Raw genomic sequence first — 15,815 nt, 5'->3', positions numbered from 1 at the left:
TGTGTTCTCTTCTAGGGTTTGTGTGAGTGTGTGTGTGCTTGCAAGAGCTCAAGCTCTCTTCTCCCCTGCATATTTTCATCGTATCAGATCCTAGTTCATGCTAAGGGCTGAGCGGCAAACAAGAGAAGCATACGAAGTGGGACGGGGGTAAGATCTTCATCTACTCTTCCCCCTTTGTGTTGGCTACTACATCCTTGTCGGGAGCTCTTCGGGAGGCACTAGCAAACGAACTCCGATTGAGGAGCTTTCTTCGCGGGAGTGGAGCTAAAGGAAAACTATACTATCTGTGTTGGACTACCTTTTTTGGGCCAAAAATGTGTTTTGGGTGCATCTGGACCATTTTTCAGTTCGTAGGCAGGTGTTCACGAGGGGCACTGCGTGTAAGTTTCGTTCTCTGTAGAACTCTATTTTTGGAACTTCAGGAAGGGCGATCGGTTGTGTAGACACTATGTACTGCAAAGAGGTCTTAAAGTTGCCATTGGGTGTAGGTATGCAAATTGACGTCATTGATTGTGACAGTTTAGGTGCAGTATAGTACCGATGTAAAGAATGCAACAGTTTGTGCAGGTCAAACAAGAGTGCTATTTTTTGGTAAATTTGTGTTGCAGACAAGATGTCAAATGATGAAATAAACCAGATTGTTTCAGAGAAGCTTGACAAGAACAACTTCCATGCTTGGAGGTTTAGATTGACAAATTTCCTGATGGGAAAAGGTTACTTCTAGGACTACATTGAAGGTGAACATGAGGAGGCACTAGAGATACCGAAGATTAATCCAACTACTACATATGTTAATTCAAGGATTGGAATCAAGGAGCAAGGAAAGCCATGTATTGGCTTTCTATCAGTATACAAGACACTATGATTGGGCATATACAGGATGCCAAGTCACCTAAGGAGGCATGGGACACCTTGGTGAAGCTGATGAAACTAACACCAAGGCATGAAAGATTCAATTGAAGAATGAGCTTCATACTGTGGATAAGAAAAATATTTCTGTGAATGATTATGCCTTGAAGATCAAGGGCATTGTTGATAAGAAAAATATTTCTGTAAATGATTATGCCTTGAAGATCAAGGGCATTGTGGAATCCCTTGCATCTATTGGTGTTTTTGTTGATGATGATGATAAGGTGGAAGTGTGTCTACATGGTCTTCGGGTCACAATACAAGGCATTCAAGATGTCTATTCAAACTCGGGATAACATTCCCAACTTCACATATTTGGTGTCAATGCTAATTACTGAAGAGAAGAATTTAGGTGAAGATCAACAGTTTTCACAAAACAAAAATAGTTCAAAAGGAGCAGCAAGCCTTCTACACAAGTTCAAGTAGAGAATGAGGCCAAGGTCATGGACGTGACCAAGGTGGTGGCCGAATAGGTAATTAAAATTATGGTCAGAAGCAGCACAACAGTCCCACGATTCACAAGAACACACAAGTGGAAGAGGTTAGTTTAATGTAGGGGGAATCAAAGAGGTCATGGTAATTGGCAAAGGAAGCATAATGATACACGAGGTTGTTTTTATTGTGGTAAGCCTAGACATGTGCAGGCAGATTGTTATAAGAAGCAGAGTGACATGCAAAATGGAAAAGTGCAGCAAAACAACTATGCATCCTCTAGCAGAAATAATGAGGATAATGAGAGGTTGTTTGTTAATGGTGGAACGATGTATGGTATGTTGAAATGAAGTAGCAGCATGTAAGGACGATGTATGGTATGTTGATTCAGGTGCTTCAAACCACATAACAAGTCATGGTGAGTGGTTCAAGAAAATGAAGAGTCTTGAAAGATCGGGTTTTGTTGGAACAAGGGATGACACTGCTCATCCGATTGCCCATGTTGGAGATGTGCCAGGATAGTAAGGTGAAGTACCTTGCAGATGTACTTCATGTTCTGAACATTACAAAGAATCTGGTTTCTGTTGGCCAGATGATTGAGCAAGGTTTGTAAGTCCAGTTTAACCCTAATGGCTGTTATGTAGAAGACTTTAAAGATAAGTGCAGGTTGGTTGCAAAAGGCAACAAAGTGGGAAGAATGTTTACATTGAATGTAAAATGTAAACATGCCTGAAGTGAGTGCTGCAATGTTTGTAAATGGTTCAGGAGTTTTTACAGATACAGACATTTGGCATAAGAGAATTGGGCAGCATGTCAATTTGGAAAGAAAACAAAGCATATATTTCCACATGACAGAAATGTGAGCAGGAATGTACTAGATGTTGTGCATTCAGATGTATGGGGTCCTGCAAAGACTATGTCTATGGGTAGCTGCTCTGTAAGCAGGTACTACGTAACATTCATTAGCCACACGAGAAAAGTGTGGGTGTATTTCATGAAGGAGAAGAGTGAAGTGTTCACTCATTTTCAAAATTTCGGATGATGGTGGCTGAAAAACAGATAGGAAAGCATGTGAAGTTGTTATGGCTCACCCTAACCCTCCTTGAAACACATCCAAAAAGAGATTACCTGGTGAACCGCAACTATCGTGAGGATCTTTCCAATGGCCAAGCTTGTAACCCTTGAGGTCTCCAAGCTCTACAACTCCTTGAGAAGCAATTCCACCACGTCTCGCGAGCGTTGTCACACCATCACGTTGTACTACGGGTCCTCGTCCCTCCTCGCACCTCACTTCACTCACACACACTCACACACACTCACTAGCATACATTAAGGAGAGAGATTAGCAAGAGCAAGACTCAATTGCACAATGGGAGAGTATGTTGTATTATGAGAGAAATTCACTTATATACATGGGCATAAGTGTTCACACTCACTTAAACTATGGCCGGCCGGGCACTTTAAGCTCATAAGAGGCCTAATGCTATTACAATAACTACTCTCATAATATATCCATGAAGTACACCACTTAGGACTTCATCCTATCTTGCTACCATGCACTCTTAAAGTGGGAATCGCCATAAATACTCCGTTCACACCATTACGGGTGCCCGTCCAAGTTCACACCATTACGGGTGCCCGTCCAAGTTGTAGCTTTGGACACTATTGCTTCATATCATGAATGTATGACCCTTTGGTGTATCTACCATGACTCCTTGATGTAAGATAATGGTGGTAGCTCTTGTTAATCCTAGAATTTGATTAACATTCCCCCCTTCTTGATGGCGATTGCATCCTCATGATGATCGCATTGAAGACCTTTCTGTGGGGAGAATAAACAAGCTTTATCGATGGCTTTGATGTTGAATGACGTTCAATGGTCTTTGTTCCTCCGGAGGAATAAGAAAAGCTAGTTAATGAATGAAGAGGTTAGTGGTGTATTGGGAATTCCTAATGGGGTGGGGAGTTTTTACAAATGATTGTATTGAGTTGTTCATGAGTTAGTGCTCTCTTCACAGCCTCTGCACCAATGTGCTCTCCCTTTCCATGACCAAAGCCAAAGAAATTCCAAGTCATTTGCAAACCTGTGATAACAGTGTACCTAGAAACAAAGTAGAAAGGCCTTTTTGATTTGAACTGAGATGAAGCACCATCAGATCAAACCCAATGACGTTGTAGGGGAATACCATAGGGTAATACCCAGTTATAATGTAGCATGAAACAATGTCGCAAAAAATGGGTATCATGCTCTCTTCACAGCCTCTGCACCAATGTGCTCTCCCTTTCCATGACCAAAGCCAAAGAAATTCCAAGTCATTTGCAAACCTGTGATAACAGTGTACCTAGAAACAAAGTAGAAAGGCCTTTTTGATTTGAACTGAGATGAAGCACCATCAGATCAAACCCAATGACGTTGTAGGGGAATACCATAGGGTAATACCCAGTTATAATGTATCATGAAACAATGTCGCAAAAAATGGGTATCATGCTTCTTATCATCAGAGATATAAAGTGTATCATTTTGTGGATGTCGCTTACAATGCGAAAGTATGTAATATGCACAAATTTGGACACTTGGCTTGAATACCAGTGCATTGACTGTATCTCATTTTGCTCCTTAAAAGAGTAATTCTTAGGAAAGTCTACAACATATTTTACCACATCTTTGGGAAAATTAGACAAGCATTCTTTGTATTGCTCAGCTTGCCACCTGTACACAAAATTATACTTGATAAACTTTCCGATCTAGTCATTGAACATTTGATTCAGTGCTGCCTGGCATGAAATTTCCTTGTGTATTAACTCTTTCCTCTTCTTTGTTTTGCCATCATCAATGGTTCCATAGTCTATTTCCTGAAAGATCTTCATAGTGACAAGTCACCAACATATGTAGATTCAGCTGGACAAACTGCTATGTTTCGAGGACCACAGACAGTGCAACTCCCCATCAAACACTTCAAAGCATGGAAAATAGTACCTTTAGCTTTGGGACATAGGATGGACTCCCATGCGCTTGCACCCACCTGGCTGAGAACCCACATTACAAATGACATAATCACATTGACATGCTTTGCCATGCAACCCAAAAGTAGATCCTCTAATGTGGTTCATCTTTTAAGAATGACAGATTCTGAACATGTGTTATGCAGCAAGTGTATCGATCCTTAATCTTGTGCACAAAGTATAGCTTTAATTTCTCAAAAGCTCGTTGATGAACTGGTGCCTATGGATGCATCTTCTTAAACAACAAATATAGTTCAACCCGTAATACAAAACCATCGTAGCAAGTTAAACATTTGTTTTTGAAACTGGTTTGTAGTTATAGGTTCGTAGATGTATGCAGCTGGTTCACCAAACCACTGGTATCTTATTGGTTAACACTGGTATCATATTGTTTCAAAAATGGTGTTGTCTAAAGCAAAGCTAATCTTTACCTTATATCTGATGCATGTTGCATAGAGCTAATGTTCCAAATGGTATCATACCGGTACCAAACACTAGTATCATATGGGAACCCCAAGCTCTCCTTTTGATCTTTACCCAGTATCATACCAGTGTTCAATCGGTATAATACTGGGGGTTAGAAAGTTTTCTAAATATAGAGTACATTAGAGGAGACCATGCTCTTAAGCCAGTATGATGGCATTGTTTAACCGGCAGGCTGGTCTTTTCTCTATCAGTATTCTCTATCAGTAGTGTTAGTTGTATACAGCTATCATTCCACAACTGATATCATATTGGTTTGGGAGTGGTATGATACATGTGAAAAGCCTATTAAGCTTGTTTTCGTTATAGCCTAAGTGTATAAAGGTTGTTTTCGATTAGGTATCTTACTAGTTTAACACCAATCTCTTATCGGTTTTCTTGGTTTTGTTTATTGCCTCCCCAAGTTGAAAACTGTTTAGAACCATGCCGTGCCTTGTGAGGGAGGATGGTTTCTTTTTATTTGCTAGATTTTCCAGCCCTTAAATTTCCCAAGTAGTCCAAGAGCTATAGGTTGACTAACCGAAAATCTAACAGTCAGACATAATACACATAGACAGATTTTCCAGCCCTTAAATTTCCCAAGTAGTCCAAGAGCTATAGGTTGACTAACTGAAAATCTAACAGTTAGACATAATACACATAGACACATGATAAAAGAAGGAAACAATGCACATACAAGGATGATAGAATCATAGAAGAGTAGAGAATTTAGCATTTGTTTGTATACTAGTTGGAAACATCTAATCTAGTATCTGAATATATACTGAAGGAATATGCAATGTATAAAAGCACACCAAATCAGCATAGGTGTTGGGAGCACGGGTTGTTGCTATTACCTGAGATTGATCGAGAAGGTGTGTCAAATGCTTAAGATAAGATTTTTTGCCAAGGCGCTAGCGACATACATTCTTTTTGTTGGGTGAGGGTGAAATATGAATATGGCTTAACCAAAAGCTGAAAACAATCTCTTTCACCTCATCTGATTATGCCTATTGCGCACGGGCTTGCCGATGGCATGAAGATAATGGCAAAATACCATCAGTAGAGGTTTGCAAACGCTGTCTAGTTACATAGAAATTACGTATGTCTATGTTCAGCTCCCTTGAAGCATCTGCAATGTTAAGAGAGGATGTATTTATGTCGGCTCTATTCATACGGCTCTATTCATACGAATCATTGGAATAGACCTTTTAAGAAATAGCTCCTTAGAGTTCCTAGGCACTTTCACTACTTCAAGTGTATTTCATATGCCCTCTATTAGACTTGTCTAGTTCCATAGTGGAAAATTGCTAGAAATTTCCTTCATGGAGCGATGTTGGAGAACCTGAGCTAATATATCAAACCTAGTCCTCTCATCTAGACCCTTGGTCCGCTGATTAAAGTACTGAACAATGTTGTTGCATATTTTTTGACACTTCTGCTTGTTTGCACCATGACTTGCATTGTGCTCTTGTTCTTCTTGTACCTTAGACTTCATCCTTGCACGTTGTTCTTGCTTCCTCTGCGCATGATAATCCTTGATTGCATTGGTAAAAAACTTTACACATGACGCGCAACCCTCTACACAGGCTAAACTTATACATATGCCCTCTAAATGCTTGGGAATCTATGATGGGTGAAAAGTCCACGCGTATGTGTGTGTGTTGGCGGTGAAACAATAGTAAGGGGCCTGCCAAATAGAAAGAGAGAGATAGAGAGAGGTAAACAACAAGGCAGCACAATAGGTTTAGGGTACAAAGGAGATGGAAAGAGATAGAGTGGGTAAGCGAGAGAGAGAGAGAGAGAGAGAGAGAGAGAGAGAGAGAGAGAGAGAGAGAGAGAGAGAGAGAGAGAGAGAGAGAGATGTGGGAGAGGTGGCAAAATGAGTGCACTACAAGCTACTTGACACTCTGTGGTAGGAACTCCATGGGAACTACTCCTTCCAGCTCATACACCATACTGAAATGTGTAAGCCCTATTACATATGAGTGCACTACAAGCTACTTAACACTCTGTGTTAGGAACTCCATGGGAACAACTTCCAGTTCATACACCATACTGAAATGTGTAAGCCCTATTACATTCTTATAAGCTATCCAAAATGCCCATAATGTTGAGTGCAACTTTGTGTCCCAATCATTTTTCCTGTTCTCATTTACTATCTTGATCAGGATTCTCTTTAGGATCTTATTGGTGGACTTTGCTTGCTTGTTGGCTTGTGGTTGGGTAGTATACCGTCAACTTTTTATGTATTATCATGTGCTGCTCTATTAGTTTCTTGATCACTTCATTAATGAAGCGAGTCCCTTGATCACATTGACTATCTCTATAGGGCATCCGAATCTTGTCATTATGGTTTCATAGAGAAACTTTGTCATGGATGATGCCTGGCAGTCTCTAAGGGCCTTGGCCTCTACCCATTTTGTGCAATAATCAGTGTGGCCACCAAGATGTATTTGTTTCCTATCCTTTGAGTAGCTGGTTTGAATGGGCCGACAAAGTCAAGACCCCATTTCTACAATACCTTGAGTAGCAGGACTGAATTATGAGGCATCCTATCTGCATCATTTGGTTACCCTAGCCTCTGATACATGTTGCACTCCCTTGCGAACCTGTGTGCATCTTTTAATGCGCGGTTGGCCACCATAGTCATGCCTAGAACACTTTCCTATGCCGGTGACTTCTTTGGAAAAATGCCCACCTCTTATAGCTTGATGTGGTTCTGCTAACATAGCCTATTACTCGTGCTCAAGGATATATCTCTTGAGAATTTGGTTGATGCCCATCTTGTAGAGTTGCCTAGCTACAATCATGAATGAGTTTCTCTCGAGAGTTAGCTTCTTTCTCTGATCTTTGGACATGTACTCCGGAAAGGACAAGTCAGACAAGAAGTGCAACATTTTGTTATACCAGTCGAGTCTTTCTCCTTCTATGAGGAAAAGCTGTGCATGTGGGAAATCATCTTCCACCCCTTCTAGTTCTTCTCCTATTTTCAACCTTGGCAAGAAGTCTGCTGTTGCATGCTTGTTTTTGAGCATGTGCCTTATGTTGAATTCAAATTCCTACAACAACAAGAGCATCCATCTGGCCAACTTTCCTGCTAATTCTAGTTTGTTGATTAAGTACAAGAGAGCTTTGTGATCGACATGAAACTCAAACATCTTACCCAACAAAAGTAGTGCGTGAATTTCTTGATGGAGTAGATCATCCTTAGTGACTCCTTCACTGTGGTGTAGTAGTTCTTTTCCGGTGGTCTGGACATCCTCCTGCTTGCATAGTACATAGGTATGTACCATCCCTCTTGTGCTTCCTCCATCAAGGCACTGCCAATGGCTACATCAGAGGCATCGAAAAACACATGGAACACTAGGTCATATTTGGGATTTTGGAGGATGGGAGATGCCTCTTCTGACAGTATCTTCTTGAGATTTTGGAATACCTCTTGACAGGATCCGGACCAGACATATTTTGCATCCTTCACCATCATCATGCTATACAAGGGCACTGCCACATTAGCTATACAAGGGCACTGCCACATTAGCTAGGAACCTCATGAATCTACTATGCCACTTGATTAGTCCTAGGAATCTCGCGAGCTCTTTGGCATTCTTGGGGGGCTATAACTTCACAATGATTGCAACCTTGGCTGGATCCACCGTAAGCCCTTCTGCAGACACTATATGTCCCAAGATAGATCCGTTGGTTACAACAACAAAGGCACACTTGGTTGGATTTAGGCTCAGTTTGCCCCTCTTGTACTTTTCCAAGCACATTGTTGTTGAGATATCAAGCTTATCTAGTGAGGCGATGGACACTGATGACCCGCCTAGGGGATAGGCCCCACACTTACACCACTGGCATGGTTGGTGAGATCATGGGTGATATGCGGTCAGTGGGATGACAGGCTATGTGACAACCATTCTAGACACTGGTATAGTTATAGTGCCAGCTCATTTAGTTGGGTTCACACTATAGAGAACCCTAGTATGTATTTGGTTGAGTACCTTTTCATTGTGTATACTCTTATCTTTGTATATGGTGTGTTGAGTGTTGTGAAAAGAAGAAGAAGAAGAAGATTTTCAGTCTCTCACCTTGTGTGTTCTCTTTTAGGGTTTTGTGAGTGTGTGTGTGTGCTTGCAAGAGCTCAAGCTCTCTTCTCCCCTGCATCTTTTCATGGTATCAGAGCCTGGTTCATGCCAAGGACTGAGTTGCAAGCAAGAGAAGCACAAGAAGTGGTATGAGGGTAAGAGCTTCAACTACTCTTCCCTATTTGTGTTGGCGACTACACCCTTGTCGTCGGGAGCTGAGGCACCGACAAACGTTCTCTGATTGAGGAGCTTTCTTCGCAGGAGTAAAGCTATAGGGCAACTATACTGTCCTATCGAACAGCTATCGGATAGAACTTTTTCGGCTGAAAACGCATTTTGGGCGTAGTAGGACCTTCGTTTTTCAGAAAGCAGGCGATTTCGAGCACTGCTGGGTAAGTCATTGATTCTATGCAGAACTCTGTTTTAAGATTTGCAGGAAGACAGATTGGTTGTGCAGACATTGTGTGTGTTGCAAGGAGGTCAACAGTTGCCATTGGGTGTATGTATGCAGGTGTATGTATGCACATTGAGGTCACTGGTTGTTGTGACATTTGAGTGTAGTACAGTACCGCTGTAGAAAATACAACAGTTTGTGCAGGATAAACCAGAGTGCTGTTTCTGGTAAATTTGTGTGTCTGGCAAGATGTCAAATGATGGCATAAACCATATTGTTGCTGAGAAGCTTGATAAGAACAACTTCCATGCTTGGAGGTTCAGGTTGACGAATTTCCTGATGGGAAAGAGTTATTGGGACTACATAGAAGGTGAGCACGAAGAGGCACCGGAGATACCAGCGATCAATCCGACTACTGTATATGTGAAAGAGTTCAAGGATTGGAACCAAGGAGCCAAAAAAGTTATGTATTGACTCTTTATCAGTATACAGGACACCATGATTGGGCACATACAGGATGCCAAGTCCCCTAAGGAGGCATGGGACACCTTGGTAAAACTCTATGAAACGAATACCAAGGCACAAAAGATACAGTTGAAGAATGAACTTCATACTGTGGAGAAAAAGAGTATGTCTATGAATGACTATGCATTGAAGATCAAGGGTATTGTGGAATCCCTTGCATCTATTGGCGTTTCAGTAGATGATGATGATAAGGTGGAAGTCTGTCTACGTGGTCTCGGGCCACAATACAAGGCGTTCTACCTGAACAGTCTTCAGTCTTCACAAAAAAAAAACAGTTCAGAGCAACAGGCCTTCTACACAAGTTCAGGAAGAGGACGAGGTAGAGGAGGCCATGGACGCGGCCAAGGAGGTGGCTGAACAGGTACTCAAAATTATGGCCACCAGCAGTAGCAATAACAACAGTCCCAAAATTCACAACAACAACATGCAAGTGGAAGAGGCCAATTCAGAGGCAGGGGGAGTCAAAGAGGTTGTGGAAATTGGCAAAGGCAGTATAATGATACACGTGGATGCTTTTATTGTGGTAAGCCTGGACATGTGCAGGCAGATTGTTATAAGAAGCAAGCTGACATGCAAAATGGAAAATTGCAGCAAAACATCTATGCATCCTCGAGCAGAAACAATGAGGATAATGAAAGGTTGTTTGTTATGCAACATGTCGTGAATGCCATGTCAGAAAATGTTGAAGTAGCATATAAAGATGATGTATGGTACGTTGATTCAGGTGCTCGAACCATATATGACAATTCATGGGGAGTGGTTCAAGGAGATGAAAAACCTTGAAAGACCAGATTTTGTGGAAACAGGGGATGACACTACTCATCCAATTGTCCATCGGCCACATAATGTTTTATTGGCCTCTTTTTCTAGGTCATCCTTTGTAGCTTTTCTAAGTTATGGTCTCATCTTTCCTGAATCTTTTTTAGGAAAGCCTTCTTCAGGTCCTCAAATGTTTGGAAGTGCTCTAGACCATATTGGGCATACTAGCTGGTGGCTTTGCTACCCAATGTTGTAGCAAAATATTCCGTCTTTGCCCTAATAGAGTTCTATTTGCTTGGAACATGGTTTCAAAGGCAAGATATGGGTATCTTGGTCCTCCTCACTCTTGCCTTTAAATTTCGAGATTTAAGGGACATCCTGCCCTTCTTGAGCTTCTTTCCTCTTGATTGGTGGTTCCTGACAGTCTGCTTCTTGATTCCTCAGTGGTTCCGGAATCAGTCTCCCTTGCTGCTGTGGAATCCCATCTAGTTCTTGGTGATCTTCTCCCTGATTCCTTAATTCTTCCGAAATTAGTCTTTTCAGTTACTGTGGAATCCTGTTTGCTACTATTCTTGGTCGGCGCAGTGGACGATGCAGTGGTGCTTCTTGTTCTACAGCTTCATCCTATCTACGACGCATTTTTCTATTTGAGCTTCCTTCGTTCTCCATGCCTGCTCCATTATGCTCTTATGACTCTCTAGTTAGCATTCTTGATACTAGTTAGTGTGTGCTTTCTTTCGAGGCTTCTTTGACTAGTTTACTCTACTGACAATGTAGGACTTAACCTATACTAGCCTCTATCTCTCTACTCCCCTAACTGGCGTTCCAGTCCCCAGTAGGATCACCAAAAGTGTCGATGTTTGGTTGAGACCCGGCACTTGAGTAGTTCCAAACCACCTAGTTGGCTCTGGAGAAGACGTGACTAATGCTACTGTGCCCAACGCGATAAGCCAACGCTAGCGCGTTACGCCGCTAATCTGCCTATGCTAAGGAAGTTAGTCGTGATAGCGTAGAGGTTAGTTCCTTCATGTGATAAGATTCCTAATGTGGCTCCTAGTTCTGTTTCTAGAAAGGAGTCAAGTCTAGACCAAAATGACGTTGAATCAAGATTCTAGCGAGAAGACATATCTAGACATAAAGCACTAACACAAACTAAGAAATAGACAGACTTGTACACAGAAGGGAAAATCACACCAACAATCACTTGAACAGTACAGAGAATGGAAAAGCACACCAACAATCACTGTATATTATAGTGAAGGCTTAGCCCAAAGTATAATGCAATAGGCTCCAGTTGACACTCCCTTCTCCCTTCTCTATCCCGTATGGATCCTAGATAGTTCCCCTTTTCCCTTTTACACTTGCCTGGGTACTACCCATTGGCACGATTCAGTTACAAGGTTGCTATACAAGAAAGTTGTTGCTCAACGGATATACAAGGCGACGAAACTAGCGGCAAGGCTGGGCATTGGCCCCACGGTTGGATGACCCCCAACAGAACCACTCATCCGCTCTGTCCAAGTAGATTCTACATGAAGGATGACATATAGAATTAATATTTATATATACATATGTGTGTGTGTGTGTGTGTGTGTGTGTGTGTGTGTGTGTGTGTATAAGCTTGGCACCTCCAAGAGTAGGTCGAGACTAATGGGTGGAGAAAAATAGTATTTTGTTTCTTTGTTTATTTTTTTCAAGTTTTCAAATACGTTGTTATACCATAGGAAAAAAAGAAACCTTCAGGTTCATTCGTAGAAGGTTAGGTATGCATATGGGTTTGATATGCATACATATGAGAGAGTTTGGTGTGATGAAAAGGAAAAAACAATTGTGTTTATATAACATGATGTGATGAAAATAACATGGTGTTTATATGACAATTGTGTTTATATAACAATTTCATACATTTCCCCTTTTAAGAGTGGGCCAGACCCATGGTGTTTATATGACAATTGTGTTTATATAACAATTTCATACATTTCCCCTTTTAAGAGTGGGCCAGACCCATGTCCTATGTGCATGTGCATGTGTCATAGACACTAACATATGTGAACAATGGTTTAGACCATTCAATATGGTCTGAGAGTGGTCAGACCCGCCGCCGTAGGTGGGTTTGGACCATTCGTACTATATAAAAGAAGAGTTTCACACAAAGTTGCGATGTGGCATGAATTTGGATGTTCAGGAAAAGTTTGAATTTGGAGGTTCGAGGAGACGCGGACTTTAAAATTTAAAGGCTCACATCTTTTGTTCTTGGACCATAAATTAGGATTGCTTAATTTTGCGTTAACCCATGACATCATGTCTTGGTCTCTACACTCTTGGAGACTCTCTACTCCTAAGTGGATATTGGCAATTATGACATGAATGCACCGATAAGAAGGCATTGGGTGGCTAAGCTGCTTTAAGCACACAAAATAGGAGACCGTGGTAAGAGTACCGCCACCCGAGTACATGGTGGACTTCAAGAACACAGACAGAGTGACAAGGATTTAACCTAGAAGCGAGGAACTCATGAAAGAAGCTCACGCATGGCACCGAAGTGTCAGCTGAGAGACCATGGCGCACTGTGTGCAGTATGAGACCATGGCGCGCTGTGTGCAGTGTGCATATTGCAGTAAACATGGCCTGGTTTGCATAGAAAGAAGGTGATGGCTAATGATGGGAGAAGGTGGTGTTCGCCCCGCGTGCATTGTAAACGGTGGTTTTCGGTTCACTTCTTGCAGGGAGTGCTCACCGTGGTCTCCCACTCAGATGAAAACCACGAGCGGTTTTGGCATCATAGCCGTTAAGTGACCACTGCAGCTGCCCACCACAAGATTGAAAGCGTGTGAAGTGTGGATTGCTTGCTTTGCCACCCTCTCTCCCATCGCACCTTCTGTTGAGTTCTTTGATGGTGCAGCAGCTATGGCTTCCAGCTCTAGCAGCCTCGTGCTCCTGTGCTTTCTCTGCTATGGCTTCTCTTCTTCTTCTTCTTCCACTCATGGTGGATCAGTCCTTCTCCCCCCCTTGGGCATCAACCTCGGCCGCTCTAACCCCCTCCTCCCCACCTTGCCCTCCTCCATCTCCCTCCTCAAGAGCCTCCCCTTTGGCCTTGTCAAGCTCATGGACAGTGACCCTGTTGCCCTCTCTTCATTGGCCAGCTCTGCCTTAGACGTTGTGGTGGGTGTGCCCAATCAACACATTCAGCTCCTCTCTCTCTTCCCCCTCGCAGCTGACCTTTGGATCCAATCCAACCTCCTCCCTCACTACCCTTCCACCAACATTGTCTTGATTAACATCGGAAATGAGGTTCTCTCTAATCACACTAGCCCCTCCTTGTCGCACCACCTGCTCCCTGCCATGAAAAACATGTACAGCTCTCTTGCTAACCTCAATTTGAGCAAATCAATCAAAGTTACTACCTCCATAGCCATGGATGCCCTCCACCCTTCCTCCCCACCATCTGCTGCAAGGTTTCGAAAAGACATTGCCTTTCACATTATCAAGCCCATGTTACATTTCCTCTCTCGGACCAATTCTTATTTCTTTGTGAATGTGTACCCTTATTTTGGATGGGCATCCAATGGGCAAGAATTAGCATTGGATTATGCTTTGTTTGGAGCAAAGCAAGTTGTCTTAGAGGATGGGGAGTATAAATACAGTGATATGCTATCTGCTCAGCTGGATGCCATTGTTGTTGCTATGGAGAATGTGGGGCATCCTAATACAAGGATAGCAATTAGTGAGACAGGTTGGCCTTCTGGAGGGGGTGTTGGTGCCAATTTGCAAAATGCAGCTACATATAATAAGAGATTAATAGACAGGCTAGGAGGCAAAGTTCAATTAGGCACACCAAGGAGGCCAGGGCAACACATTCCAACTCACATTTTCTCCCTTTATGATGACATCTTCAAACCAGGTCCTACAATTGACAAGAATTGGGGATTATATTACTCTAATGCGACTGCTAAATATGGTTTAGAATCCTCTAATGATGGTGATTATGGGCAATTAGCAACAAGCAAAGCAAGTCTTGGGCAGCTACCTATTTTGCCAACTCCAGCAACAAGGGATCCTCAACCACCATATGGTGCTCATAAGAAGAAGAGCAAGCATATGCATGCAGCTTCCCCTGCCAAGCCTTCTGATGGGTCATCATCTCACATGGCATCTTCATTTCCTGCAAAATTACCATCTGCATGGTGTGTGGCAAATGCATCCATGGATGAAATCCTCGTTGAAGAGGCCATGGAGATTGCCTGTGCTTTTGGGGGTGCAGATTGTGGGCCCATCGAGCCAGGCAAAGCATGCTTTGAGCCCAACTCTCTACTGGCCCATGCGTCTTACGTGTTCAACAGCTATTGGCAAAGAACAAAGCACGTGGGGGGAACATGCACCTTTGATGGCGCGGCAACGCTCACACGTAGTAACCCAAGTAATGCTAATCACAGCCTTTCTTTCTGTTGCATGCAATTCGACTTAAAGTAAATGTGCTTTGCTTATGGACTAATCCAGTGTTTTTGTGAAGGTTACGAGGGATGCACCTTTGAATACAAGGATTAAGCAGGTGCTTATGGACTAATCCAATGCTTTTGTGAAGGTTATGAGGGATGCACCTTTGAATACAAGGATTAAGCAGGTGCTTATGGACTAATCCAATGCTTTTGTGAAGGTTACGAGGGATGCACCTTTGAATACAAGGATTAAGCAGGTGCTTTTAATAAAGAGAAGGCATAGCTGGATTGCTGTTAAATCATTAGGCGACCGTTGAGCCATTGCAGTGTACATAAAACTTTTTAAAAAAGGTCTGATCTCTCTGTCTTTGTGTGTGTGTGTCTCTCTCTCTATGTACTCGCAGTTATCTAAGGTTTAATATATCTCCTGTTCTGCAAATTAACTTTTAAGGTTTATAGTTAAGGTTTTGTGGCGTATAAATCAAACAAGATATCTGACGAATCACACATTTTAATTAAAAAAAAGGTAGGCATCGTTTCGACAGAAGAACGTATGTACTATCTATTACATATTAATATTAACCATGGACAAGGCATAAGGAGAGGAGAGAAAAAAGAAATCTTGGATTTTTAAAAAATAAAAGAAAAAAAATCTTTTGATTGATTCTTTATATTCTAGTTTCTATTCTTGAGTTTCACTTTTTAATGTCTTTTATTTACATACCGCAACAACGCACGGATTGAGTACTACTGTACTTAAAAGCAACCTCGAGCCTTGGACTTACCTTGGTGAAAATAAATTTGAAT

The 15,815-nt window shown here is 42.1% G+C and overlaps 1 pseudogene across 1 annotated transcript; it reads left to right on the top strand.

The window, feature by feature from the left end:
- Positions 1–13,479: 13,479 nt before the first annotated feature.
- LOC147618798 (glucan endo-1,3-beta-glucosidase pseudogene) lies at positions 13,480–15,194 on the top strand (annotated as a pseudogene). The gene is made up of 2 exons (XR_015262039.1): positions 13,480–14,989; positions 15,083–15,194. The product of XR_015262039.1 is annotated as a glucan endo-1,3-beta-glucosidase pseudogene (transcript).
- The last annotated feature ends 621 nt before the right edge of the window (positions 15,195–15,815 follow it).

Source organism: Cibotium barometz, chromosome 34 (genome assembly GCF_041138505.1).
Source record: "Cibotium barometz isolate CiBa-2024 chromosome 34, ASM4113850v1, whole genome shotgun sequence".
In the NCBI taxonomy this organism is placed as follows: Eukaryota; Viridiplantae; Streptophyta; class Polypodiopsida; order Cyatheales; family Cibotiaceae; genus Cibotium; species Cibotium barometz.
The sequence above is the reverse complement of the archived record's forward strand: the minus strand, read 5'-3'. Positions and strand labels throughout refer to the sequence as shown.